Here is a 26,305-nt window from a genome sequence, read left to right as displayed (position 1 = left end):
GCAAGCCCAGGTGGTGGTGATTGCCTGGGAGGAGGAGCTGAGTGGTACCTTGGAGAACAGGACGAGGTAAGGATATAATAGGGTAAGGATGGGAGGGCGGGGAGGTTAGGCTGGGTCAGAAATTGAGTCCTTTCCGGGAAGGGATGGGGGTGGACTTCTTCAAGATGCTGAGTTTCAGAACCTCTGGCCTAATACAGGACCCAGCAAGTGGTGTCCTGGGCTTGATTTCACTTGTAAATGATTCATTCCTGATGGCTTGTTGGTGTTTATAAAATATCTTGGCTGGTCGGGAGTGGGATTTTGGCTCTTTTCTCTTCATTTGTTTAATCATTAGGCCAATTTATGTTTGGAGTAGTGTTCCCTGAGGTGTATTCCATGAAACTGGATGTAAAGAGGCTTTAGCTGGAAAAAACAGTTCTGTGGTCAAATGAGTCTTGGAAGTTCTAACATAAACTGAGTTAAATAGGTTTGTTTCCCACAGGACTTCTGGGAACCTTAAATGTGTTAAGTATGAAGTGCCAAAAAGGGGCCATGGACTTTTCTCAAACTTGTTCAATCTCGTAGACATTTTTCATAGAATATCTCACACGACTCTATTCCTGAGGGGCGCTTGGGTGGCTCAGTCAGTTAAGTGTCTGCCTTTGGCTCAGGGATTGGAGCCCTGTGTCTGGGCTCCCTACTCAGTGGAGAGTCTGCTTTTCCCTCTCCCCCTGCGCTCCCTCCCCCCATGCTCTTTCTCTCAAGTAAATAAATAAAATATTAAACAACAACAACAAACTATTCCTGACTGTATTCCCGAGATTACATTTTGGAAAGTATCAGACTACACAATTTGTGGATTATCTGATTCTTTCTCTTTTTTGCCTTTTGCCCAGTTCCCTAATTTTTATACTTTTCTCAGAGGGCAGTTTGAAGAGGGGAAGAGGTAAAACAAATGCGTATCCAGCCCGGCTAAGTGATATTGATGTGGTGTTTTGAGGTCACTTAGAAAATGTGGGTTTTGACATCTCCAATTACAGAGCACTCAACCATTGATTTAAATGGTAATTTGGCGACAGCTTGCCCCTGATCAATATGCGTGGCGTGTGCCCGTCTATGTGTGACAGTAGGGGATGCCCTCAACTGCAGGCTGCGTTCAAGGTGCCTTGAGTGGACCCCAGCACTGCCCCTGGGATTGTACAGTCGCTGCCAGGTGACAGTGGTGCTGAGGAACGTATGGAAGCCCACAGCCCGTGCACCTCAGAGTGAACAGAGATCAGCCACAAATCCAGGTGTATGAGAAATGTGTTTTTCTTTATGTTTCTGTAGCTTGGTTTCCATTTCTCATCTCTCTTCAGCTGGGGGTGGCAGAAATAAATATAAGTCAATTTGGGGTCTCTCCTGTTTCCTTCCATGCTGTGCCCCAAGGTCCAGGAGACGAAGGTAGTGCCAAGGGACATCTGTTGTGCTTTATCAACAATCTATTTTGGCAAATGAAATAGCCTCCTTCTCTTCCGGCCTTCGGTGGTCTGTCCATGCCAGTGATCCATCCTTCTTTGTTCCCAATCTCGAGACTCCTTCCTGTGTCCCTCTCTTCAGTCCTTCCATGCTGTTTGCAAGCACCAGGAATCATCCTGGTGCTCACGTACCATGCTGGCTTGTGAAGAACTCTGGACATTTGTCTCAGGCCTGTCTTGCCATGCCCTGCCCTTGCTTCTCCAGTGCCTCCCTAGAGCTCTCTGGCTGGGGAAGCAGCCCAGCTCCTCTCTGTGTTCTCAGATTCTAGAAATCTATATGGGGGTTCCCTTGTCACCCTCTTTCCCTGGGCTTGTTTGGGGTGAGGCAGGGTACAGGCTGTTTTCCTATAGATCCATAAAATCTACATACACTTTACTGACTCCTGGAAATCTTTATCCATGTGTAGATTAGGGGTGGTATCCTGGCTCTTTGTCATCAGAAATTCCCTCAAAGCTGCTGTACATAATCCACATTCTTTCTGTTCTCCCTGAGGGCTAGGCTTTTGAAAGTCAAAAGCCAAGAATTGACTCTTTCTGTGTATTACCCCAGAGGCAACAAACATAGAAAGCCCTCCTTGCCTGAATCTAGTCCAGAAGCTCTTAAGGAAATATGGATGAAAAACCTTCAATATTTCAAGATATTAATTGTAGTGAATTCCACTTGTACCATCCTGACCCAGACCACTGTCACCTCTTGCTGGGGCCATGGCAACATCCTTCTAACTCAGGGTTTCTCAACCTCCGCTCTACTGACATTTGGAGTTGGATCAGTTTTTGGTGGGTTGTTAGAGCCCTGGCCTCTACCCACTAGACTCCTGTAGCACCCCTCTCCCTCCCCGAGCTGTGACAACCAAAAATGTCTCCAGACATTGCCAAATGTTCCCTGAGGGGGCAAAAGAGGCCCTAGTTGAAAGCCACTGACCTAACTGGTCTCCCTGATTCTTCTCGTATTCTCATGGCCTGTTCTTTGCACAGCAGCCAGCAGGAATCATTACACAATTTAAATCTAACCATGTTACTCCCTGGGTCCAAACCGTCCAGTAGCATCTCATTGCGTAAGAGTCAAATCGAGGGGCGCCTCGGTGGCTCAGTCGGTCAAGTGTCTTGACTCTTGATTTCCATTTGGGTCATGATCTCAGGGTCCTGGGATCCGGCCCGGCGTTGGGCCCCTGCATTGGCCTCATGCTCAGCTTGGGATTCTCTCTCTCCCTCTCCCCTTGCCCCTCCCCTAACCTTTTTTAAAAAAAGATTTTATTTATTTAACATAGAGAGAGAGACACTGAGAGAGAGAGCTAGCACAAGCAGGGGGAGTGGGAGAGGGAGAAGCAGGCTCCCCCCTCAGCGAGGAGCCAAACACAGGGTCCCTGGGATCATGACCTGAGCCGAAGACCGATGCTTAACTGACTGAGCCACCCAGGTGCCCCAACAAATACAATATAAAAAAAAAAAGTTGAATCCAAACCCCTGGCTAGGCTTACAGAGCCATGTTCTGCCGACCTTGGCCTCCTTACCTCTCCACAATCCAAGCTTGTAACCCAGGCGTTTGCACATAGCTTTCCCCTCTCTCTAGAATCCTTTTCCCCTGGATTGTCACAAGGCTGACTCCTGCTTGGTATTCAGCTTTCAGCTCTCATGTCACTTCATGACTACCAACCTTAAATAGCCGTGAAGTAACGAGTGGATTAGCTGACTTGAATTCTCGGCAGAACACTTATGGCTATATGATATTTCCCCTTCTTTGTTTATTTCTTCTCTTTACCAGAATTGAAAGTCTCTAAGAATAAGACTTTTGTTTCCCTTGCCCATTTGTGTTTTGTTGGCACTTGGAACAGCCCTTGGTCTATAATAGGTGATCAAAATATTTGTTAAATGAATGAATGAATGTACATTTCCTTTTGATGGACTTTGTGCACAAGCGCGTATAGATGTTCTGCTTCAGGGTACATGGGGTTGTATTGGGAACTGCGGTTCAGAGGAACATAATGAAGCAGATCTAGGCTTTCCCCAAGCCCTGAAGGAAAGGTAATTCAGGAAGATGAAGAATCCAAAGAACCCACAATTGTATCTAGGCAGGGCTGTCCAACTCATTAGAGGGACCAGGTGGCCACTTGCAGGGATACTGCAGGGAATCCAATATTTTCTGTTAACTGTGTTCCTACTGTGTGTCTGATATGGGGACACAAAAATGGGTAAAATATAGCCCCCATCCCTGTCTTGATGGACTCATAGTTTTCTAGGAAAGAGAGTTACAAAAATAGATTAATTGATTATAATAAGTATAATAAATACTGGGATAGTGCTGGAACCACACACACTTTGGGAACTGAGAGCGAAAGTGACAGCTTTGCCTGGGAGAGCTGGAGAAGTTCTTACAGAAGAAAGGACTTTTGAGCAGGGTTTTGAAGGATGGATAGAAGCTCAGCTGGTGGCAAAGGCATGTCAGGAAGAGAGAATAGCATGTACAAAGGCATGGGGGTTATGGAAGAGCCTAGGGACTTGGGAAATGGTGAGAAATTTGGTATGGCTGAAGTCCAGAGTAGATGGAATGGAGTCGGAGTTGGAGATGAGACTAGAAAGGAAAAGAGCTTGAAGTTCCTTTCTAACCATTGGATCCTGTGAGTCTTTGACCTTGGAGATGGAGGATGAGGTTCTTATTTTTTTTATTACATTTTTTTTCTGATTATGGATATAATACATGCTTGTTATTTTAAAAGTTTCTAAAATACAGAAAAATATAAAAAAGAAAAAAAAAAGAATCTAGAAGCCACTACCTGAGCCACCACTATAAATAGTCCATGTATTATTACCTTTCAGACTTTATATCTCTATCTACAAATCTGTTTTATTCATATATATATATATATATATGATAAAAAAATGGGACCATAGATCTTTAATGAAAAGTTATAAAAATAAAGCTGATGGGCAGAGTGTCATAGGCCTAGAGCTTAAAATGGATAGAATGTGGCCTAAAAATGCACAGACTTTGTCAAGTAAGAACACTAATCAATAAGCATGACCTTCCACGTGTTTTGATGGTCCTTTAGAACAGGGGATTGGTTTGTTGGAAACCATCCTACTGTGGTGGTTGGCTTCTGTTGCCACTTCTGTCCCACTGGATTTGTGTAAAATTGAGGGGAACTGAGTTGACTTATCAAGAACCACCTTCCACATCTGTCCTAGCCACTCACAGCTGAAAATTTCCCCCTTTCCGGTCCTCTCACTTCCTGTTGGTACCCAAGCAGCGATTCCTGCCTTTGGCAGGAAGTATTAAAAGGAGAGTGTTGTCTAGGACAAAGAATTTAGCCTCAGCAGTGGGTTGCCCTTCCCTGCTGGTACCTTTCCTTTGGTCCACCTTTCCCTGTTGTTCTCTGCCAGCATCTCTGGTCACCCGTAGTACTTTTGGGATTCCTGGTCTGCTTCCAACAGTGATAACCTGCTTTCCTCTTGCTTCTGATGGTTGGTGGGGGTATTTTGGAATATAGTTTATTTTAGATTAGTATGTTTCCCAACTCTTTGTCAGACAGAAAGGCCTGGATTCCTGTAGGTAGGTAGAGCTCTCACTCAGAGATTGGAGCACAGTGGGAGGGGACAGCTCTGTAGGGGCACCTTCCATAGCTTAGGGTGCTTTAAAAGCAACAAGAGAAAGAGAGACAGAGGGAGATGACATGAGAGGACCCTTACCAATGAAACACCTGAGCCACCTTCAGGGACACGAAAGAGTGGATGTTGCTTCTTTGATTTTGTTTGTATTAAAGAATGCAAATTGGCTGAGCAACATGGCTGCTCTCCAGCTGTCATCTTGGTAGGGCATTTACAAGAAGGGTTGGCTATTACGTTACTTTTTACTTTATCAGTGGCCTCTCCAGACAGTATTTTGGCTCTCCCAAAGATATATCTTCTTGAGGAAACTGAGGCAGAACAACAGTTACCTCCTGGCTTCTGACACCTGGTAACTGATAACTCCTTGACCTCCTACCCTGGCCATTTGGGCTCCTGATCTTTTGCCTGGTTGTGGTCTTTGGGGTTTATTTGTCCCTTGATCCTTAGCTAATACAGGGCTTTAGTCTTGGCCTGACCCTCCTGCTTAGGCCCCACCCTGAGTATCTCTGCCTTGCCGGATCTCGTACTTGGCATAATATTACCATGAAAACTCTGTGCCAAAAACAGCAGAGGCCCCACTGCTCTTTGCCAGAAACATGCAATTGTTGTGCTATCAGGAATAGTGGGGAAGAAATGTTGAGAATGTGGTGGGCCAGTTCACTCTGATTTAGCTTAACAAATATTTATTGAGTTCCTACTATGTTCTCTGCCCTCATAGACTTTAAAATTCTGTGGGGAAGGTGGATTTTTAACTTGTAATGACAAAAATGTTGAGTGTTATGAGGGGGTGGTACAGAGTTGTTGGGGGAACCTACAACAAATAGATGTAAGTAGTTGAAAACGTAGGTGATTTCTGATATTGATCTATAAAGCTGAACCATATTGGCCAAGCTTATCTCCCAACCATCATTTCCTGAGCTATTTAGGATCTAGACAGAACCATCTTTCTGATTAGAGAAGAGTCAGAAGCCATCAAAATATTGAAGGAGTCAGGAAGTGGTACTTCTAAGAGAAACATACAACTCCTGGTATAAAAGACAAAAATGGTTCCAGAAAAGGAACTTTGCAGTAGTTATACTCAAGATGGTAAATACAATTGTGGGATAAGTGCTATTTAGGGGAAATTAAAGCCAGGGATCAACTGAAAGCGGCTGAAATCCATCCTGGTTGAACAAGTTATGCTAGAGTCACAGGAGGGAGTTGAGTGGAGAATATGGACTGTGGACGGAGGCGGGGGATGAGGCTCTGGATGGAATCGCACACACCTGGGTCTGAATTTTGCCTTATGGCTTATCAGCTGAATGACCTTTGATAAGTCTTTTCTTATCCAAAAAAGAGAAGAAAAATAGGGATAATATCGCACCAATTTCCTTATTTGGAAAATGGGGATAATAATACCTCTCTTGAGTGTGTGTGTGTGTGTATGTGAGAGAGAGAGAGAGAGAGAGAGAGAGAGAGAGAGAGAATTAGTTGAAGTAACACACATCAGAATTTCCAGCACACTTCTTGGTACATAGGAACCAAGAAAAATGAAAATGTTAGCTAAACCAGTTAAGAGGGTCACCAGCATTCGGAGCCCTGGACCGTGAACCTAAACCTACAGTTGAAGCACTTAGTAAGTGCAACTGGTTGGAAAGGAGAGGAAAATGGGGCATCTAAGAAACCATGAGTACAGGCGCAATTGCCTGCATGGGCAGCTGGGAAAGGAAGTCCTGGCCATGATGCTTTCTTTGACTACTGCAGTGTTTTTCCCAGTGTGGCTCCTGGGCCACCTGCATCAGAATCATGAGGGAGGAATTGATAACAAACTCAGATTCTGGGGGCTTATCCCAGACCTATTGAATCAGAATCTCTGGGGGGGTGGGGCCTGGGAACCTACATTTTTTAAGTGCCCCAGGTTTTATGAACTTGAAAAATATCTGGGCCTGAACTGTAATAAACTCATCAATTTGACTGTCTTTGTATCTTTTTTCTTGAAGGCAAAGGAACATTTAGTAATTATGTAGATTACATGAATGAGAAAAAAAAACCCCAAGTCCCCAGTGTGTATGTGTATCCTGTGCGTGCATGCGTGCGTGTGTGTGTAATACAACCCTGTTTTTTTTTTTTAATAAAAAGTGTGTGTCTTTATGTTTTAGGTGTGTATAAGAGTCTGATAGTTCTTACTGATTTGTAATGCTGTTTACTCTTGGGGAGTAGGAAAAGAATGTAGGTCAGGGATGAGGGCAGGATGTTAGTGACAGGGAATGGTGGAAAGGAGACCTTTTTTCCTTATATTCTTTCATTTTGATTGATTTCTAAAATAACGAGCATGATTACTTTTCTAACTAAAAAGCCCGCAAAGTTGACAATAAGTAAGGAATTTATTGACAAAATTTCCTGCTGTGGAGGATGCTCACACATCAGCTGAACCGTAAAACGAAAGTGGAAAAGAAAAGAAGACAGACAGACACCTGCAACAGATATATAAGTAATGCTTAACTTCTTGTGGTATTCATGATATATTGTAAGAGTGATGGCTGAAATGAAATATACTACTTTACTGGATGATTCCCCAGTGGAAGTAGAAGGTGTTTTTCCCTGTTCTGTCAAAATTCTAAGAGATGGGGATGGGGTGGAGTAGTCAAGCCCAACAATTTAATTTATTGGGTTCATATTGGGAGCCGTTGAATCTGGGGTTTAGAGTTGTAAGACCTGATTTTCCATCTCTGATCTGTCTTTTGAGCAAGGCACATCTCTATTTTGCATCCTTCCTTCCTCATCTGTGAAATGAGGGCGTTATCTACCTTAAAGGCTAGTTGCTGTGAGGATGAAATGAGGTGGTGTGTGAGAAAGTAAACTCTAGAGTGCTGCAGAGATGTTAATTATTTCTATTTTTGCCTAGCTCCTCCCTTGGACATGCTGCTATTACCGTGGGGTTGTTTATGTGTCTGTCTCTCTGTGAGCTCATTGAGTACAGGGACCTTGTTTTATTCATTCCCAAATTCTTGTGCTTAGTGCCTGCCACACAGGAGGCATGCAAAGCAAGTTCTGGAATAGCTATCAAGGTTAGCAAAATACACGCACAGTTAGGTTTAGGCTTATGAAAATATTAAGATGCTCTTCCAGGAAACACTGCCTTCCACTTCTATTTAAAAGAATTAAAAAAATAAATTCACCCAAGTCCACAACAGAAACGATATTGCTAGGAGAAAGAAAAGAACTTCATTAAGGAAAATTTAATTGCCCAGTTTTCTAAAGAGACAGAGCCACATCCCTCCATCCTCATTAGTGTCAAATGCAGGATGGCTGGTTCCAAGGAGGGCAAGATGAATGAAAAGCGATTGTGAAAAGGCAAATCCTGATACTCCTGAAGAAAAGTCTCCCAAGAAACAGGAATGCCCCCTGGATCACCAGTTTCCTTTATTATTGGTCAGAGCCCGGGAATAAGCCTTCTCTGGGCAACTCAGACAAAGGCCTTCTTTGGCCTCTACCCCAGAACTTGGCCAGTAAACCACAAAGTCCCTTATTTCCCCTGGAAGTGGGAAAACTTCCAGTTGCTTGACAAAACTGGAAGGATTATCTGAGGCTCAACTTGGGGGCTCCAGTACCTCTAAGACCTGGGTAATTATCATCTGAATGGGCAGGGGGAGGACTGGAGCCAAGTCTAGAAAAAGAACCCTGGGGTAGACCTGCAGTTAGGAAAGAGGGGACCCACCTCAGCTTTGGTTCTCTGGACCCTTTTCCTATACAGTCACGAATCTGCGATTTCTTCTCTCTTCTCCTATACCAGTTCAGCCTGAGGGCACCATTTGATGGGTTCATAATTGTCCAAACTGGTGCAAATGATTGCATGGACCATTGTCAGCCTAGGTGAAGTCTCCAGGGATCTGTCAAAAGGCTCTATCCTGTTCAGTGTTTTAATCGAGTATTTGGATGAAGATGTGAGTGTGCCCATCCACTTTGAGAATGGTAGCAAACCAAGGACAGCAGGCTTAGTAATCAGGAACATGGTTATTGCTATCGAACTGCCTGAGGTTTGCAGCCCAGCTCTGCTGCTTTCTAACTGTGTGACTTTGGACAAGTCTTTTCATCTCTCCAAGCCTCAATTTCCTCATCTGTAAAGTGGAGATAATAATCCTATCTCAAAAACTAATCTAGAGGATTAAGTGAGATAAAACATGTAAAGCCCTCTGCACAGTGCTTTGCACTCAGTAAGAACTCAGTCAGTGTTAGCTGTTGTTATTAATACTCACAGCTGTTAAGAGTCATACTCCAGGCTCTGGAGTTCAGTAGATTGGGCTCAGATTCTAGCTCTGCCGCTTATTAGTTGTAGGCAAAATTGTTTAACCTTTCTGAGGCTCAGCTGTCCGGACTTCTGCAGACAAGGAACAGTAATACCCAGCTTGGGCATTTCTATAAAGCATTTACTCCAGAACAGACACATAGTAGATGCTCCATAAACAGTGGGTTATCATTAGGAGAAATAGCACCTCTTGCCGTGGACAGAACCAGGAAGCAGAGAGATCTTAATAGAACAGAATAGAATAGAAAATTGTGAAGTTTAATAGTATCTTTAAGAGCAGACCACCAACTCTTCAAGAGAAGCTCAACTTTTTTTTTGCCTATTGAGCCCTGAGAGGAGTTTCTCCTATGAATTGATAGAAATGTGAATAGGGGTGAGAACAAATTGGCATTTGGATAGGATACTAGACCTTGGGCCCTGATCCCATTCTGTCCCTTGGCCAGGTAGCTCTTGGCCCCTCCCCAAGAGGCTCCAGAGGGAATATATGATAGAAGCCACTGACTGGGCAATGAACACCGATCCTGAAGCTGCCACTCAGTACCCCAGTGCTGAGCTGTTCTCCCCTGGAGAACTCCTTTAGCTGAGGTGGGTTAGGCATTCTGGCCTCCCTTCTAAGCCTATACTTGAACTTGACTCTGTTGCTCCAGAGTAACCAAAACAGGCTGAAGCTCAAAACTCTGACCCTTTCCCTTGAGGGACCAGCCTAGACAATTGGTCTGACTTCTCTCTGAGATGCTACTTAGACCTAACCTGCCACAAGGGGGAAGAGTCAGAAGTCTGGACCCACCCAGACTTGACCTTTGAACTCCTTGGAAGTATAACCTCTGGCAATTTTGGTCCATGAAGGTATTCCTAAAACCTGGCCAATCCATAATGTTACCTTTCCTTTAGGTGGATGGATTTCCATGCCCTTAATCTTGACCCTGACTTAGGAGTGCATAGAGTTGGCCTTGAGCTCCCTGAAGGTCAGAATTCCCTCCTTGTTGACCTTTCTTCTACTGTCCCCAAAAGCTTAACAGCCAAGCCTCTGATTAACTCAGTGTGTGGCTCTCTTCCCCTGCAGAAGAAATCAATGGAGAATCCGTGACATCACTCTGCATCCTCAGTTCTGCTCCATAGTGTGCCTGCTATGCAGCCAGGAGCTGGATAGTTTACCCCCCAAGGATTTAAGAATGCCTCTTTGATGTCCCTCTCCTTTTCCAGATGTGTAAAAGCAGCCAAAGACTAAATTGAAAAATTCAATGTAGTTTTTCTAACCAACACTGATCACCAGGCAGGAGGTGGTCTGCAGGCCAGTGATGTATTTTGTTGAGATGCACAGCAGAGTTGGGCAACTTCATATACAAATCTGTATTTTTCACTTTTTGAAAGTGAAAATTGATCTGGCTGTGCTGGGCCCCCATTCCCACATGCTAACAAGTCAGCCAGAGTTGAGTAGCAGCCCCCATTTTTAAATGAGGCGTGCATCCTTGAGTCCCTGCTGGTTCCTGGGCAGGAGCTCTTGGGTCCCCAGGCACTCTTATCTCCCCCCTGCTGTTTCACTTACCTAAGCTTCCTGGTTTCTGTAGGCATTCAGGATTGCCACTTCTGGATAAGTCCAAGATATTCTATCTTCTATCTCAAATTATGCTCATCAGATGGGGTTGTACAAGGAGAAGTGAAGGACAGCATAACAAATAATTCAATATCTGTGATATAAAAATGCCTTCAACTTGCCACCATCTTTCAGGTTCACAATTTATTAATGTCATTATTTAAGAGTCTCCTTCTTCACTTCTCCTCAAGGATGAGTTTGACATTGGAGTCAAGGACAAGACATTCTTCCCTGAGAAGTGCTACTGTGTTTGCCCCGACCCACCTTGAGAGGAGCTGTAGGGAAGGTAGGGGCAAGGACCCTTCAGCTGCTGGAGGCCATTAAAGATCCCGTGATGTGATGGATGGTATCCTTCGTTACCTCAGGTGTAGTCACTACAACACATTTTTTCTTAAAGAATGATTATTTATTTGGGCGCCTGGGTGGCTCAGTTGGTTAAGCGACTGCCTTCGGCTCAGGTCATGATCCTGAAGTCCCAGGATCGAGTCCCGTGTCGGGCTCCTTGCTCAGCGGGGAGTCTGCTTCTCTCTCTGACCCTCTTCCCTCTCGTGCTCTCTATCTCTCATCCTCTCTCTCTCTCTCTCAAATAAATAAATAAAATCTTTAAAAAAAATGATTATTTATTTGAGAGAGAGAGAGCGTGCGTGCCTGGGCAAGCCAGCTGGGGGGGAGGGGCAGAGGGACACAGAGAGAGGGAATCTCCAGCAGACTCCCCACTGAGCACAGGGTTGACGTGGGCTTGATCTCACAACCCTGAGATCATGACCTGAGCCCAAATCAAGAGTTGGATGCTCAACCAACTGAGCCACCCAGGTGCCCCTATGGACACATTTTTAATAGTTAAAAATCCCTCAAGGTAAGTTGATAGTTTTAACAAAGCACAGTCCACTTAAAGCAATTCTGCTCAAACACCATGGTCTCAGAATTCCCCATTAGACTCTGAAATCAGACAGAGCTGGGACTGAATTCCAGATTCATTACTAATCGTCTCACCTCTCTGCCTTGCAGTTTCTGTCTCCTTAAAATGGGCACCTCATTGGATTCTCGTGAAGATTAAATGAGATAATCCGCACTTGGTATCTAGTCCAGTGTCTAGAACATGGGAAACACTCAGTAGTGTTCTCTATTATTCTTACTCAGGTTTGGAGGGCTTGATTTGCTCCAAGAGTGAAATTTAGAACATCTACAGCAGAACCGGCAGCTTGGAGGCAAACTTAGACCCACAAGTGTGTTTTGTTTGGCCTTTGGAACATTTATAGAAGCAAATTAGTTTCCAACATTTAAAAATCAAGGGGCGGGGTACCTGGGTGGTTCAGTTGATTGAGCGACTGCCTTGGGCTCAGGTCATGATCCCAGGGTCCTGGGATCCGGCCCCGCATCGGGCTCCCTGCTCGGCCAGAAGCCTGCTTCTCTCTCTCCCACTCCCCCTGCTTGTGTTCCCTCTCACGCTCTGTCTCTCTGTCAATTAAATAAATAAATAAAATCTTTAAAAAAAAAGTAAAAATCAAGGGGCGCCTGGGTGGCTCAGTCAGTAGAGCAGGCAACTCTTGATCTCAGGGTCATGAGTTCAAGCCCCATGTTGGGTGTAGAGCTTACTTTAAAAAACAGTAAAATAAAAATCAAGAAAAAACGTTTTAAAAAGTCAGAGTTCACATAAAAAACCCAGATTTCTGACATTTCTTGTGATATGGGCAGAACTAAGCATACTGGGCCCTCATTCTCAGATAGAAGCAAAAATTGGCTGTCCCTTTCAAATGGGGTATGGGCTCCACTCGCTTGAGGGCCCACCTGACCCATTTCACTCATTTTTATTGCCTGTTTGACTCCTAGGGGCATTTCAGTTTTTTGATCTAAAGGAATGGACCAATCTCCATTCCTCCTTCCTCATTATGGAGGATTCAGTCAATTCCCCATAAATATTATTTCCATCAGCCAGGCTTTGGAGGAGGCAGACACCAGGTTGTATTTACTGGCAAATGCCCCAATGCCATCTCCGTTATCGATTAAGTGCAGAGCTATCAGCTTCAACAATCCATGGAGCAGAGGTAGGGTCAAGGTCCTCTTAAAAGAATCTGGGAAATGAACAAAGATTTGTACCTGTGAACAGATGCCCACCTCATTGCAAGATGTAGGTGGGCTGAAATTTAATAAGGAAGAAAGTGTAAAGTCTTGCCGTTATGTCTAAAAACCCAGCTGGCCAAGTACAGACTTGGGAGAGATGTGCTTATCAGTAGCGCTTGTAAAAAAGACTTAAGGTTCTCGCTGACAATAAGTTTGGTGTGAGTCACGGGGAGGCAGCTGCCAAAAACCTAATCTGATTCTGGCCCGGGTTTATAAGAAGTCTAGTGTCTGGAAGACCTTTCTAACAATTAGAACTGTCTTGAAGGGACAGGCAGGCAGTCTCCAGAAGCCTTGATCTCCCTAGTATAGGAGGTGTTCGAGGTTGGGGTGATATGCCCCAGGAAAAGATGGTCAGGGTGGGGATTTAGGCATCAGAGGGAGATTTGTTCAAGGTGACACATAAGGTGTCTGCCAACCTTGTGATTCTGCTTTCTGCAGCCCACTGGAAGAAGATAACTTCCATAATAAAAGTAAAAACTCTTGCTTCCTGATAGAGGAGAGCAGACATGCTGAAGAAGCTGAGTGGATGCAGCCATTTTGATCTGAGTCTGTCAAAATGGAAATGTGAACTTCCGGTTCTTACATCATTAATTTGGACACAGATGCCACGGGGCCTTCTTCATCCCTGAACCTTCTCTCACCTGCAACCCCATCCCTGACCCCCGGCATCATTTCTCAGAGATGGAGAGGGTGGCTGAGAGAGGGAAGGATCTGTTTTGCACATTACTGGTAATTTGTTTAAGCTGCACTTTTATGCAGAGCTTGCAAACTGATGGTGTACAGGCCAACTCCAGTCCTCAGATGTGTTTGATTTGGCCTGCACTGTGTCTTTGAAAAATGCGATTTGGATGCCAGCATGTAAAAATGAGGAGATTTTACATAAAATCTGGATTTCCATCACCTTTTTAAAAAAAGTCAGAAGGTCTGGCAGCCTGGGTCTGCATTCCCACTTGGCAGCACCAGCTGGAGCTGAGCACCCGTAGCTCTCCTTTGAGAGGACTTGAGCTCCCTTGGCTGCTGTTGTCTCCCTAACCTCCCCTGCTTTACTAGTTCACCTGATGTACCTGATCCCCTAGGTACTGGAGTTACCGCCCGCTGGTATAGTGGTGGTGGCGGCTTTTTTTTTTTTTTTTTTTAAACAGAAATATCATCGAACTTTATTTTCATTATATAAAAGTCACTGATTACTTTTCTGCAACCTTGGAGAGAATTATCATGTTTGGGATGGGTCTGACTTAAAGTATAACCTTTGTGGCATACCTGGAATGCACTTTCTAGGAGGTGTGTCTGGGGGCACCTCAAAGAGAAACAGGCATCTTCAGAGCAGCTGGAACCAAGGTGAAATTTGTACTGTATCTCAGGAAAGACTTGCTTATAGGTGTTAAGACAGTGTGGACCAAGAATGCAAACAGTACCAACATGAGCATCAAATTGAAATTTTTCTCCCAGAGCCAAGTCTATACAGTGTGTTGTTTCATGATAAGAAGAGATTTATTTATTTATTTAAGCCTGACTAATACATTAGATAATGGCTTATTTTCAAGACCATATCAAAATGACCCGCACTGTCGGAGACATCTTTAGGATGCAGTTGTGTGGACTCTGCTCATTCATCTTCCTGACAGTGCGGCCGGCAGCTGGGGCCCCACAGGGGAGGGTTGGGGGTGCGGTGGGGGGAGCAGAGATGCCTTTATAGCTGCTCCCAATATGCACATGTGGCTCATATAATACCACAAGCCCCCAGTTCTTGCATCTCAGCAAACATCCCCAGCTGTACTTTTGAACTGCTCCAAGGCTTCTGATGGTTTTTCTTACATTGACCCAAATCCTCATGTAACTTCTCCACTGTGGGCCTGTTCTGGAGCCGTGCAGAACAATGGCTGCTTCTTCCACAGCACAGCTCTGCAGAGATTTGCAGACAGCAGTCTCCTCTGTTTTGGGAGCCTGCTGACGATCCTTGAGGAGAAGGGGCGCGTGGGGTACAGAGAGACCAAGGGGATTTAAGAGAGACATTATTGCCTTCAGGTGGGTCTGGAGCTGGGCGGTTTCTGCTTGGGAAGCCCTGAGTCTCACACAAAGCATCAGCCTCTCCACAGGCTCCTCATGCCAGCCTCTGAACCTTTCTATCAGCTATGGGGCCTGGGGGAGACCAAGAACTGAATCTTTTTATGAAGCTTTGGTATCTGGTGGTAGAAATTGTAAGAACTTTACCAGAAGCAGGGAACCATCAAGTGCAGTTGGCTCAATGTGTGATGGCTGCTACCAGTCAAGGGGAGTGAGGCCTACTTATAGGCCTATTGATTGGCTTCCTCACTCCAAGATAGAATTTGCTAGACCCTCATGCTGCTTGAGTCTGTGTCTCTGCTCCTAGGTTCTCAGACTGAAATTGTCCAACCCACGACTTTGAAACCCTTAGGGACACCCTCCAGTCTCACTTCTTTGCAGAGTGGGCCTGTCCCTACTTGGGACCTCAGGCTCACGGCTTAGGAAATGCCCTGTTGGTCTGAGTTACCTCTAGTGTGGACAAAGGGTCTCATCTGCCTCTCCATGGTGTAGCATCTGGTGGCCATCTTGTGTTTTTCCTGTAGTTACTTCAGTGAATCCCTTCCCTGAGTCATCTTTTGAGTGTTATTTCTCTTTTACCTTTCCTCAGTCTCTCTCTCTCTCTCTCTCTCTCTCTCTCTCTCTCTCTCTCTCTTTTTAAAGACCTGCCCTTGCTTAGGGCCTTTCTTCCAGAGATGGAAGTGGTACATGTGAATTGTGGGAATTCCAGGAAGGTATTATCTCTTGGGAGTGGCAAGGACTCCCTACGATGACATGGCATCTCTGGAAGATGCTGGAGTCTGTGTGGTGGGGTGAGGGAAAAGATGGGCAGGCACCCCCTGAACTGCCTGGAGAGGGTAAGGGCTGCAGGTGGGTGGACAGCGTCTCCGTAGTGCCGTCTTCCTTCCCACTTTCTTCCCAGTGTCCCCTTGCCCACACTCCCCATTTCTTGTTTTGGGAAAGGAAATGATGACATCCATTTGTAAATGGCATGACATCTCAGCATCATGTCATTGCTGCTTCCTAGTCCAGGGTGCTGGCCATTCCTTACCTGACCTGCTTGGCCTTCCCTGGTGCTTTCATGGCTCTGAGTCAGCAATGGAGAAGTTTGTATCTCTAGGAGTTGTTCTATTAGCTGGGTTTGGGTGATAGTGGGGGACCCATCCCAGTTGGTGCTGTAGGCGTTACGTGCCAGGGCTAAGGGCACAGAGCATGTATGTGTAGAGTGTGAGGAGGGGTCTATGGGGGAGGGAAGGTGGTCAGATGTTCCTTCTAGAGGAGCATCTGTCCCCTTTGGAGCCCCATGGCTTGTGAAATGGCTGTACGTGAGGGAACAGTCTATCTGGAGCCCATGTTACTCCTGTGTAGTATGGAGAGCTAATCAAAACCTCCAGAGGAGAACTGCCTGTCTTCCATCCAGAATCAAGACTAATTGATGTTCTTTAATGGAAACAAATCGAATCTCTCAGCAACCCTTCCCATTAACCTCACAATCATGTACTTTTCTACCAAGGCACGGGCGCGTTTTTCAGAATCAGCAGGTTCTTGGAAGCAGCTGACTCTTAGAGACCATTTTTGTTTGTCCTCAGAGTGGCTGGTGGGAAATGGAGAGAAAATGCCTTTAAGTTACGGGGCTGGAGGTATAATTATCCTTTGCCTGTGGTTTGCACAGCCTACTCACATCCTTGTTGCATGTGATCTTCCTGACAGCCTTGTGATGCTGATGGTTGTCAGGGTTATTATTATCTCTATTTTATTTATTTTTTAATTTATATGAGTACTTTCTTTATTCTCAAATTGATAAAAGCATTTAACATATACTTTACAGTATAAACAAAGTAAGTGTTATGCACTTTGCTTATAGAGGGACTTAAGGTATTTCAAGCATTCTATAATTCAGTTTTTACAAAAAGTAAATTTCCAAATAAACCTTTGGTTAGTAGAAGTGATTATGTACTGTCAAATCCATTTTCCAAAGTTGTTCAAGGAAAAAAAAAGGCTTCATCCACTAACACAGATATTTCTTGTACAATCACACCTTTTTACTATTTAGTAAGTGGGGAAAATATTACAGTAATTGTTTTTAATTCCCAAGTCTGGATCAGCTTTTTTCCCTCTCATTTATACGTGGCTGGAATACCATGACTTTTTTTTCTTTTGGTCTGGATGAAACATTTTTATTTATTTGTCTGTCAGATACAATAACTGATTTCCAGCTACAATTATTTAAGGTAAGAAACCGAGGGTCAACTGAAGAAACAGTTGCGGCCTCACAGCAGAGCCTGTGGGGCCCAGCCAGGGGCTGTGGGGAGAACGGGCGTGGCATTAGCGGGCCTTCTCCAGGAAGGCTCTGCAGCACCTCACACACTGCTGGTAGACAGTCTCAAAGTCGGACTCATTCCCATAATAGGGGTCTTCAATAATGAGTTGATTTTGTGGATCATAGCTCCCAAGTAGTTCAATTTTAGCTTTGCAATTTTTAATTTGATTACTTTTTCTATTCAAGTCTCTCAGATTGCTTTCATCCATACACAGTATATAATCAAATGTGGCAAAGTCTTCCTTGGTAACATGATATGAAAGCTTTTGATCAGTTACAAGTTTTCTGAAAACTGCTTCTGCAATGGGTGACCGACAGATGTTACCCAGACACACGAAGAGCACAGACTTCGGCACCTGCTCAGCCATCTTCCTGCGTGCACACCCAGGAGCGCACTCACCATGACTTTTGAAAAGCATAAATTAGGTGGAATATTATGTCTGTTTTATAGATGAGGAGCCCCTCTAGACTTTGAACACTACTCCCTCAAGATGTTTGCTATAGAAAGGGCTCTGTTCAAGTAAGTGTAGGAAGTATTCTTGTGTGCTCCCTTCTTAGAGATTCGTAGTGTACTTCCATATAGTAAAGGCTCTGATAAGTCCTGTAGAAAAGAAATTATTTAACCCATGGTTTTTTGAACTCATTAATCCAGGTACTATTTTTTCTTTAGGATACACCTATTGGCATCTTCCAGATGTACAAATGTTTTCTGTAAAAAGCCAGATAGTAAACACTTCAACCTTCATGGGCCATATGGTTTCTGTTGCAACTACTCAACTTTGCTGTTTAATGCAAGAGCAACCGTTGATAGGGGCATAGGCATGGCTGGCTCCAGTAAAACTTTATTTACATAAATAGGCTGTGGGCCGGATTTGACTCATGTAGTTTATAGTTTGCTGACCCCTGTTCTAGAACGAGCATCCTGCAGTACCTTTTTTGGGAGATGCTGTTTGAAGTGTCCAGGAGGTCCTAGAAAGGGACTGACTCATCTTCCAGAATGGCTGGTATGACTGGCAATGTCTTGCTGAATGTGATTCAGAGATTGAATGCCTATGACTGCTAAGTACCATCACAGAGATGTCACCTAGGCTACTGACTAAAGTTTTAATTTATTTTTCATTGTTCTCTGCTCCTTTGGAGTGAAAGACCTGGGAAGGAGGCAAAATGCACTGAGTGCATGCTGTTTGCCATTGAAGTAATGTGCAGGTAGGTACCTATGGGTGTTTGTGTGCAGGTTAATCTGAGTGTGACCATAGTATCTGTGTCATTAAGCATGAATATGGCTGATAGATAAGTTATCCAGCTAGAGGTCTTTGTTTCAAAGCACCTAATGGGAGATGCTGAACAAATTCACCACTGCTATTTGAATTGAGGTCTGCGGTGATGTTAGTAATATATTCAATGAATGTGCAAGAATTTACAAAACATGGAACATGTGAGCTTGCTTTAATTAGAACATTTGGTGGCAAGCAACAGAAACAGCTGAAGCTGGTGGTAATGAAAATAGAGTTTATTTAAAGATACAGGGTGTTCAGTGGAACCCTGGTGGGGAAATGCAGTTGGCCTCGGGATGGCCTGGGACCAGGAACTGGGATGCTAGGGGACCCAGGTTTGTTCTAGATATTAGCTGGTGTACTTTCTCTCATTTTGGCTTCTCTTTGCACATCAGCTTCACTCCTCCTTCTTGGCTATTTCTTCTCTGGCCATTTCTGATATTTCTACATGACACGTAAACAATGGTGGCTGACAGCTCCCAAGTTCATGTTTCACTTGGAGGTGAACACATGGAAAGACTGTCTCTCTTGCTCCTTCTTTCTCTGTTTCTGATTTGTTTTCTTTTCTTCCTCCCTCACTTCAGTGTTGCTGGGGAAGAGATTCTAACTGGCCCGGTTTAGGTGGTCCCTGAACCAAGTTGTTGTGGCCAGTGAGGTGGGGTTAACATCAGAATCGTGTCAGCCAGAATCCTCCTCCTGTTGGTGAGTAGACACTTTCCAAAGAAGAGGGTCTCCCCTAGCCCTGCCCTGGCTCGGCATTGAGTAGGTACAAAGTGAAGTTGAATATTTTTATCCACTGACATTTATAAACTACTTGGAAAGTAAAACAAATACATAGTAGTGATGAGAATGTCAGATGTGCTAAATTGTTTCATTAAACAGTGAAGAAGATAATAGTATAAATAGGGGACTAATTTTGCTGTACAGACTTTGAATGGAAAAAGAGAGACAGGAAAGGCTTGTGTGGGCTCACATCACCAGAAAGGGCTTTAGGCAGCAAAGGTGTTCTCTGAAGGTGGGTGGGAAGCAAAAAAATTCTGACTAGGCAGATGGGCATGGGTAAAGACATAGAATTATAGGTAGAAATGTGGTCTGGTTCCGTAACACAAAGCTCCCTTAAAAGGAGGGGGGTAACTGTGGACAGCAGTGGGAGGCACACTCAGGGGTGGGGGCCATTGCTGGAGCCAGTCCACTGTTCTCAGGTTAACTGTAGCAGATGCAAGTGGGGCTGTCACAGGAAGGGTCGGAAGCTAGAGCCACGCCCTCCTGGGGGAGGGGCCCTCCTCCCTCCCCAGCTCCAGGCGGCTGGAGAAAGTCCAAGTTGGCAGGTGCCGGTCTACACAATGGGAGTGTTGGGTATCTGAGATGGGGGTACTCTGTAGTGATGGCAAAATGGTGCGTGCAAAAAGCAGGGCCTGGCCATGGTGTTGGGTAAGTCAGGGACAAGCCCTGGGCTCTGAAGAATAAAGACAGGTACTGTTCCCAGAGGGTGGGACAAGGTGGGACTTGAGAGAACGGGATTTGGGGTACAGGGCAGAAACCCCAGGAATCTGAAATGGGCCGTGAGGCTGCAGCAGGACTAGCAATGACAATGGAGTTGCTTTGTCTTTCTGCAAACTGTCCCCCCTTTCCCTCTTCGCAGCCTTCCTGTCCTCCCTCCCGCTGCTCAGGACCTTGCATCCTGCAATTAGCTAATCATCTGGGTATCCATGACTGACGTGGCTTTAGCTCTCACCCCATTTTAGGAACTTTTGCATTGGAACAGAAGCGATAAGCGCCTCAGACCAAAAAAAACAACAGTGCCTGGGATGTTAGGACAAAGACACTGAGTTCAATGTCAGAGATTCCATCTGTGCCCCTTTGTGGCAAGAACTCTCACTGGGGATAGAATGAGCCAACAGAATGCCTGCTGTGTAGCAGTGAGGCAGCTCTAGCCTCCCTGAGAGCAGCAGATACAGGGCCATCCTGTCGCAGCTGGGCAGCACCTTTAGGGAAGGAAAAGCCCCCAGCGTAGGTACCATCTGAGAGCCAGTTAGCTTTAGAGGAGGCCTTGTGTTGTTGCTTGTTTGCAGCCCAGAGAGGCAGGTGGAAAATATGCAGGGCTTGGGAGTCACAGCATCAGGGTTTGCATTCCTGATGGGCCACTCCCTCACTGGGTGAAGTTACTCAATCCCCTGAGTATTTGGAGGTCACGTTTTCCACGGGGATAGCTTGTGTGCCTGTCCCTGCCACACAGTAGGTGCTCAGTACATAGGTGTTCTAGCTGAATCGCCAGTCCTAGTGAGAGTCACAGCCTTTGCCTGGGTGCCCACCCTTGGCTGGAATCGCTGACAGCTGGGAAGCCTCTGATTGGAACTTCTACTAGCAAGGGACCTACCACCTCATAAATCAGACTATCCCCTTGTTGGAAAGGTTTGCTAGAAAGGTCTTCCTCGGATGGAACTGCAAGGCACCTCTGTCTTTTGGAACAACTCAGAGTAAGTTTAAGCTGGCTGACTCGTGGTAACATTTTCATGATTTGAAGACCACTTTTGTGAACTCCTAAGTCAAGGGTGGGGAATAGTTTATGTCTAATGTGTCACCTGTGTCCCTTGATGGAGAGACCACCCGTTTAGAGATGGTATGATCCCCAACCGAGTGCCAACTATGATGGATTGGTAGTGGCTGCTAGGGGGGCTGTGTTGAGAAGGGTTCTGAGACTGTGTTCCAAGGTCAGTAGGAAAAAATATCATACCTGCTGTGGGCTCAGGGGTGGGCAGTGGTGGTTTATATGCAAAGTGTTGTTTTCTCTGCTAAGCATTCTGATGCTTAGATTCTATTATGCTCTAGATGACTTGTTCCCTGACCCTCTGGTCTCTTTTTCCTGCCACATTTCAGCTTATCAATATTTTAAAAGCCATCTGGCTGCCATATCGTCCACCTAATTCATTTCTAGGGTGGATTTAACCAATCCGGCTGGCAGGGCCGGGGTCTCTCCTAGAGCAGTGTTTTCTGGGATATCTTCCCAAATAGAGGAGGACCAGTTTTGAGTCTGCAGTCCACTGATAAACCTCCCAGATTATTAACATCACTTAGAATATGGAGATCAAGCTAAGCACTGTCTTTCCGAAATACCCTGAACAATTTGAAGGCCCGCGAGACTAATAATACATCCCTTGATCCTGTTAATGCAGCTTAAAGGTTGCGTTAGCTTTCTCCCTGTGTTTGTAAAGCTGAAGCTCAGAGACTCTGCTCTGGACTCTGAGGTTGGCGGGGAGGAGAGGGCGGAGGGAGGTGGGGGGAAGGGCAGGAGAGCAGACCCAGCCAGGACTACATCTCCTCCTGCCCCTTCGGTGCCAGCTCCCTGTGGCATGTGGGTAATGACCATGGGCACGGGGCTCACTGAGGGAGGAAGAACTTCCACTGGGGCAGGGGTCCGCCCCGCTACCTATTTTCTGCCATCACGGTTCTCTCCCCCCCCCCCCCCCCCCCCCCCCGCCGTCTTCTCCTTGTCTCTGTGACTCTGGGCGGTTTGGCTTCCACAGGGCCAGGGCCTCCAGCCAGCACTGAGGTCCAAAGGCCACAGGGCTCCTTCTGTCACAGTGAGGTTGTCTGCCCTAAATGTCCCTGGACCTCTGTCAGTCTGTGAAGTGTCTCTCAGTCTGCAACAACATGAAAAAAATAAGGACAATGCAGGGATTTTCCCATAAAGCTAACTGTGTGTGATTAAAGACCTGCCTTTTATTCTAAATGATGTTCTTCCTTCCTTTCTGGTGTGTGTGTGAGAGAGAGAGAGAGAGAGAAAGGAGAAATTATACTTTCTTAAACAACCGGGGTTGTTTTTCTCCCTAATACCTTTTGTAACTTTCGCCACCCTTTGTAGACACACCCCCTACCATTTTTGGGGGTGGGGGGATCTTACTTTATTTTATTTTAAGATTTTAGTTATTTATTTGACAGAGAGAGACACAGCGAGAGAGGGAACACTAGCAGGGGGAGTGGGAGAGGGAGAAGCAGGCTTCTCAGGCCACGCAGGGAGCCCGATGTGGGGCTCAATCCCAGGACCCTGGGATCACGACCTGAGCGTAAGGCAGATGCTTAACGATTGAGCCACCCAGGCGCCCCAGGGGATGGGGGGTGGATTTTAGTGACCTGTGAAATCTGGTCGGAAAACTATGGCCTTGCCCAAGGTGAGGCCCATCAGGACTACTTGGTATGTTTCCTGGGATTGTGGAGCGGTGGGGGTGGGGTAGTGAGGGATCCTGGAAGATGAAATCTGGTATCCTAATGAGGCCAATGAGGCACAGGATTGGGCCATGGGTAACTTTTTTTAGGAGTTTAAATTTCCCACAGCTCGATTTATTGTAAAAGCGGCGTTGTTTGGGATTGTGGATTTGGGAGACTCGGTTAATGAGTGCCTGCCTTGTCAATTTTTAGCATGGCTCTGGCAAGTGACTTGGCCCCTTAGCGCCTCAGTTTCTTTGTGAAATCAGAACAGTGGTGCCCTTTTCCTAGGGCTGTTAGGAGAATGACTGTTTGCCACGTTGTTTAGCTGCAAGGAGCCATCGGATGCTGCTTTTTATTGTAGTTATTTCTGACGACATTCAGCTAGTGCTTCTCAGGGCTTCTACTACTGTACAGACATGCAGTGTTTGCAGGGTGATAGAGGATTCAGAGAAGTGAGGCAGGGATGATGGGTGGGACTGTCCCATGGCACATTTCGGGCCAGGTAAGTCTTCTCTGAGTGGACGGGCATTGTACATTGTACATGTGCAATGTACATGTACATTGTGCATCGTACATGTTTAGCATTCCTGGCCCCCTGTGCAGTAGATGCTGGTATTGTGCCCCAGTTTTTGGGGCATACCCCCACGAGTTTCGCATTCCCCTTGGGATGGTCCTGCCTTCAGGGGAAGAGCCAGTGGCTGAGCGCTCTGGAGTGGTCTGAGACAGTTAAGTAGATAGAGTGTGGAAAAGAGGAGTCTTTAGGGAATGGCCCCGTGGGCTGATACTCCTACAGTGTGCATATTAACACTTGGTATTCTGGTTTTCTGGATGTTGAACAGAGAAGGAGCTTGATGTCACAGAAGGAGCACAGCACAGGGAGACAGGGAATCTGCACTCAGGCTCCACCTTTGCGACTGCCTAGTTGGGGGATCCCGAGAAAGTCTCTTCCTTTTCTGGGTCTCATCTGTAAAATGAAGGGTGTGGAGAAGATGGTCCTCTCTGGCTCCAGGATCAAAAGGGAAATGGCTTAGATTTGAGTGAGACCAAAGGAAGAACCTGCTACTTGTCATGCTCTGAAGAGGGAGGAGTAGGCCTGACTGCTCACCTTTGTCTGGACTGGGAAAGATGAAATCTGATGGGGAGGCCGGGGCTTGAAGAACTGACCGACCGAAGTGGCTGCCGAAACCAGGTCTCTTCGTTTTTAAATTGTTTGTTTAAATTCAGTTCATGTTTTGAATATGTAGTAGAGACACATACAAAGCATTATAAATATAATGGTAAGTACTCCTTCACATCCACCCAGCTCCCCTGCCCCAAAGGCCACTTCAGTTTCACCTCCCAGGGATAGTTTTGTCTTGGTTTCTTTGACCCAGGACTGAGAAGATGGTTTTCAGCATGCCGTGGTTGTTCTGCCTTTAACTTTCTGGTCTGAAGGGTGAGAAATTTGATCCTCCTGTAGCATGTGGTTAGTTTCCTACAATGAGTTTCCCCTATTAGTCATAGTTTCTATTTACTACTCTTGGGTAGAGATACAGCCTTTTTCATTTCTCTCCATTTCCCCCCACTTCCAAGTTCCCTGTCCTTCATTTGAATCAGGGAATTCCATAAACACAGATCAAACTTGAGATAGGACATCTGGACACTGTGCATCTTCGCCATCGTGGATTTCAGAGGGGGCTCATTTCACATAATTGTCTATTTTGATGATTTCCAAAATGGTTTCAAAGCCTCGTATTTTTTTTTTGTCTTGGAGCTTAACTCAGTCCTGCAAGTAACTGCTTTTTTTCTCATCTGGTGTTGTAAAGTTTATGCCCAGTGAGTGGGAAGCACTCTTGGATGTTAACTGTATAGTGAGGGAAGAACTCTGGACTTGGAAGGAGAAAACCTGGGTTTGAGTGCAGAACAGGCTGCTTTCTTGCTGTGTGATCTGTGGCAAACTGCTTGGCCTCTCTGAATCTTTGTTTCCTTATCTGTAAAATGAGGGTTGTGCTACCTGCCCTTTACAGCTGTTTTTAAGGTTACATAGGGCAATGATGTGAGTATACTTTGCAAACTGTTAAGAACCTTACAATTATCCTTATTGTAATTCTTTAAGAAGTATTTATTGAGCTTCTGTTGTGTTCTAGATACCAGAGATAGTGTGGGAAATGAGCTTATATTCTGGTGTGTGTGTGTGGTGGCTAGTGTAGGGGCATGAAGGAAAGTAGGGAGACTGGCAATAAAAAGGTTAATAATAAGCAAATTCAGATAATGGTAATTATTACAAAGAAAATAAAATGGAGTAATGGAATAGAGAATGAATGGGCGGAGGAGGATTGGAGTTCTTGATAAAAGAGCAGGAAAAACCTCTCTAAGTTGACACCTAAATGTCACGTGAAGAGCTGGGAAACCAAATCCAGGCCTAGGAAGCAGCAAGTGCAAAGGCCCTGGGGCAGGAACAACAAGCTTTGGAGAATAAAAAAAAATAAGGAAAGGAAAAGAAAAGGGGGAAGGTATACTGTAAGAAAGTGGATAGAGCAGGCACAAGGTGAGCATGGTAGAGAATGTCTCAAGAACCGGTGGTGAGGTTGGCCAGAATAGAGCCATAGAGGGCCTTGTGGACCATGTTAAAAACTTGTATTTTATTCTCTGTGCAATTAGAGATTTTAAGCAGGGAGATGACAGATCAATTTCTCCTTTAAAAAGACCGTCCTCCTGGAATGTGGAGAAGAGATCATTGGTGGGCAAGGATAGCAGTGAGGCGAGTCAGGGGTTATCACAGCAACCTAGGCAAGAGATGATGCCTGCCCATCAGAACAAGCTCAGCTAGAATCATCCTTGAGGTATTTGGGTATGAAGCTCATGTAATTGGTTTCATATGAAAAGGATGGTCTCCTGGTGTAAAGTTCGGTGTTCTCTCTTTTCCTTTTGCCTATCTGCTTTGCTCTCTCTCAGGAGTATGGAAGGGGTTGAAGTGAGTAGGGAGAAATTCTGCATTTCCTTTTTAGAGGATGCAGGGGTTTGGACTACATGGTCCTGTAAATAATAAGCAAACATTTAGGGGCGCCTGGGTGGCTCAGTCGTTAAGCATCTGCCTTCGGCTCAGGTCATGGTCCCAGGGTCCTGGGATCGAGCCCCGCATCGGGCTCCCTGCTTGGTGGGAAACCTGCTTCTTCCTCTCCCACTCCCCCTGCTTGTGTTCCCTCTCTCGCTGTGTCTCTCTCTGTCAAATAAAAAAAAAAAAGATTAAAAAAAAAATAAGCAAACATTTACTGACCATAGGAAGATTTTTCTAAGCCTTTGGTTTTCACCAAAGGTGAAAACTTTGGTTTTCAGACTTTCCTGGGGACAAACGGGGCATCTGCCCAGAAACCTGGCAAGGAA

The 26,305-nt window shown here is 45.4% G+C and overlaps 1 protein-coding gene and 1 pseudogene across 6 annotated transcripts in view; one reads left to right on the top strand and one right to left on the bottom strand.

Moving 5' to 3' along the window:
- Nucleotides 1-26,305, top strand: part of SRGAP3 (SLIT-ROBO Rho GTPase activating protein 3) — a 238,976-nt gene that overhangs the window by 8,755 nt on the left and 203,916 nt on the right. The gene's annotated exons all lie outside the window — the stretch shown is intronic.
- On the bottom strand, nt 17,307-17,853 carry LOC112833981 (low molecular weight phosphotyrosine protein phosphatase pseudogene; annotated as a pseudogene).

Source organism: Callorhinus ursinus, unplaced genomic scaffold, assembly GCF_003265705.2.
Source record: "Callorhinus ursinus isolate GAN/ISIS: 27379988/994484 unplaced genomic scaffold, GSC_fseal_2.0 scaffold15, whole genome shotgun sequence".
In the NCBI taxonomy this organism is placed as follows: domain Eukaryota; kingdom Metazoa; phylum Chordata; class Mammalia; order Carnivora; family Otariidae; genus Callorhinus; species Callorhinus ursinus.
The sequence above is the reverse complement of the archived record's forward strand: the minus strand, read 5'-3'. Positions and strand labels throughout refer to the sequence as shown.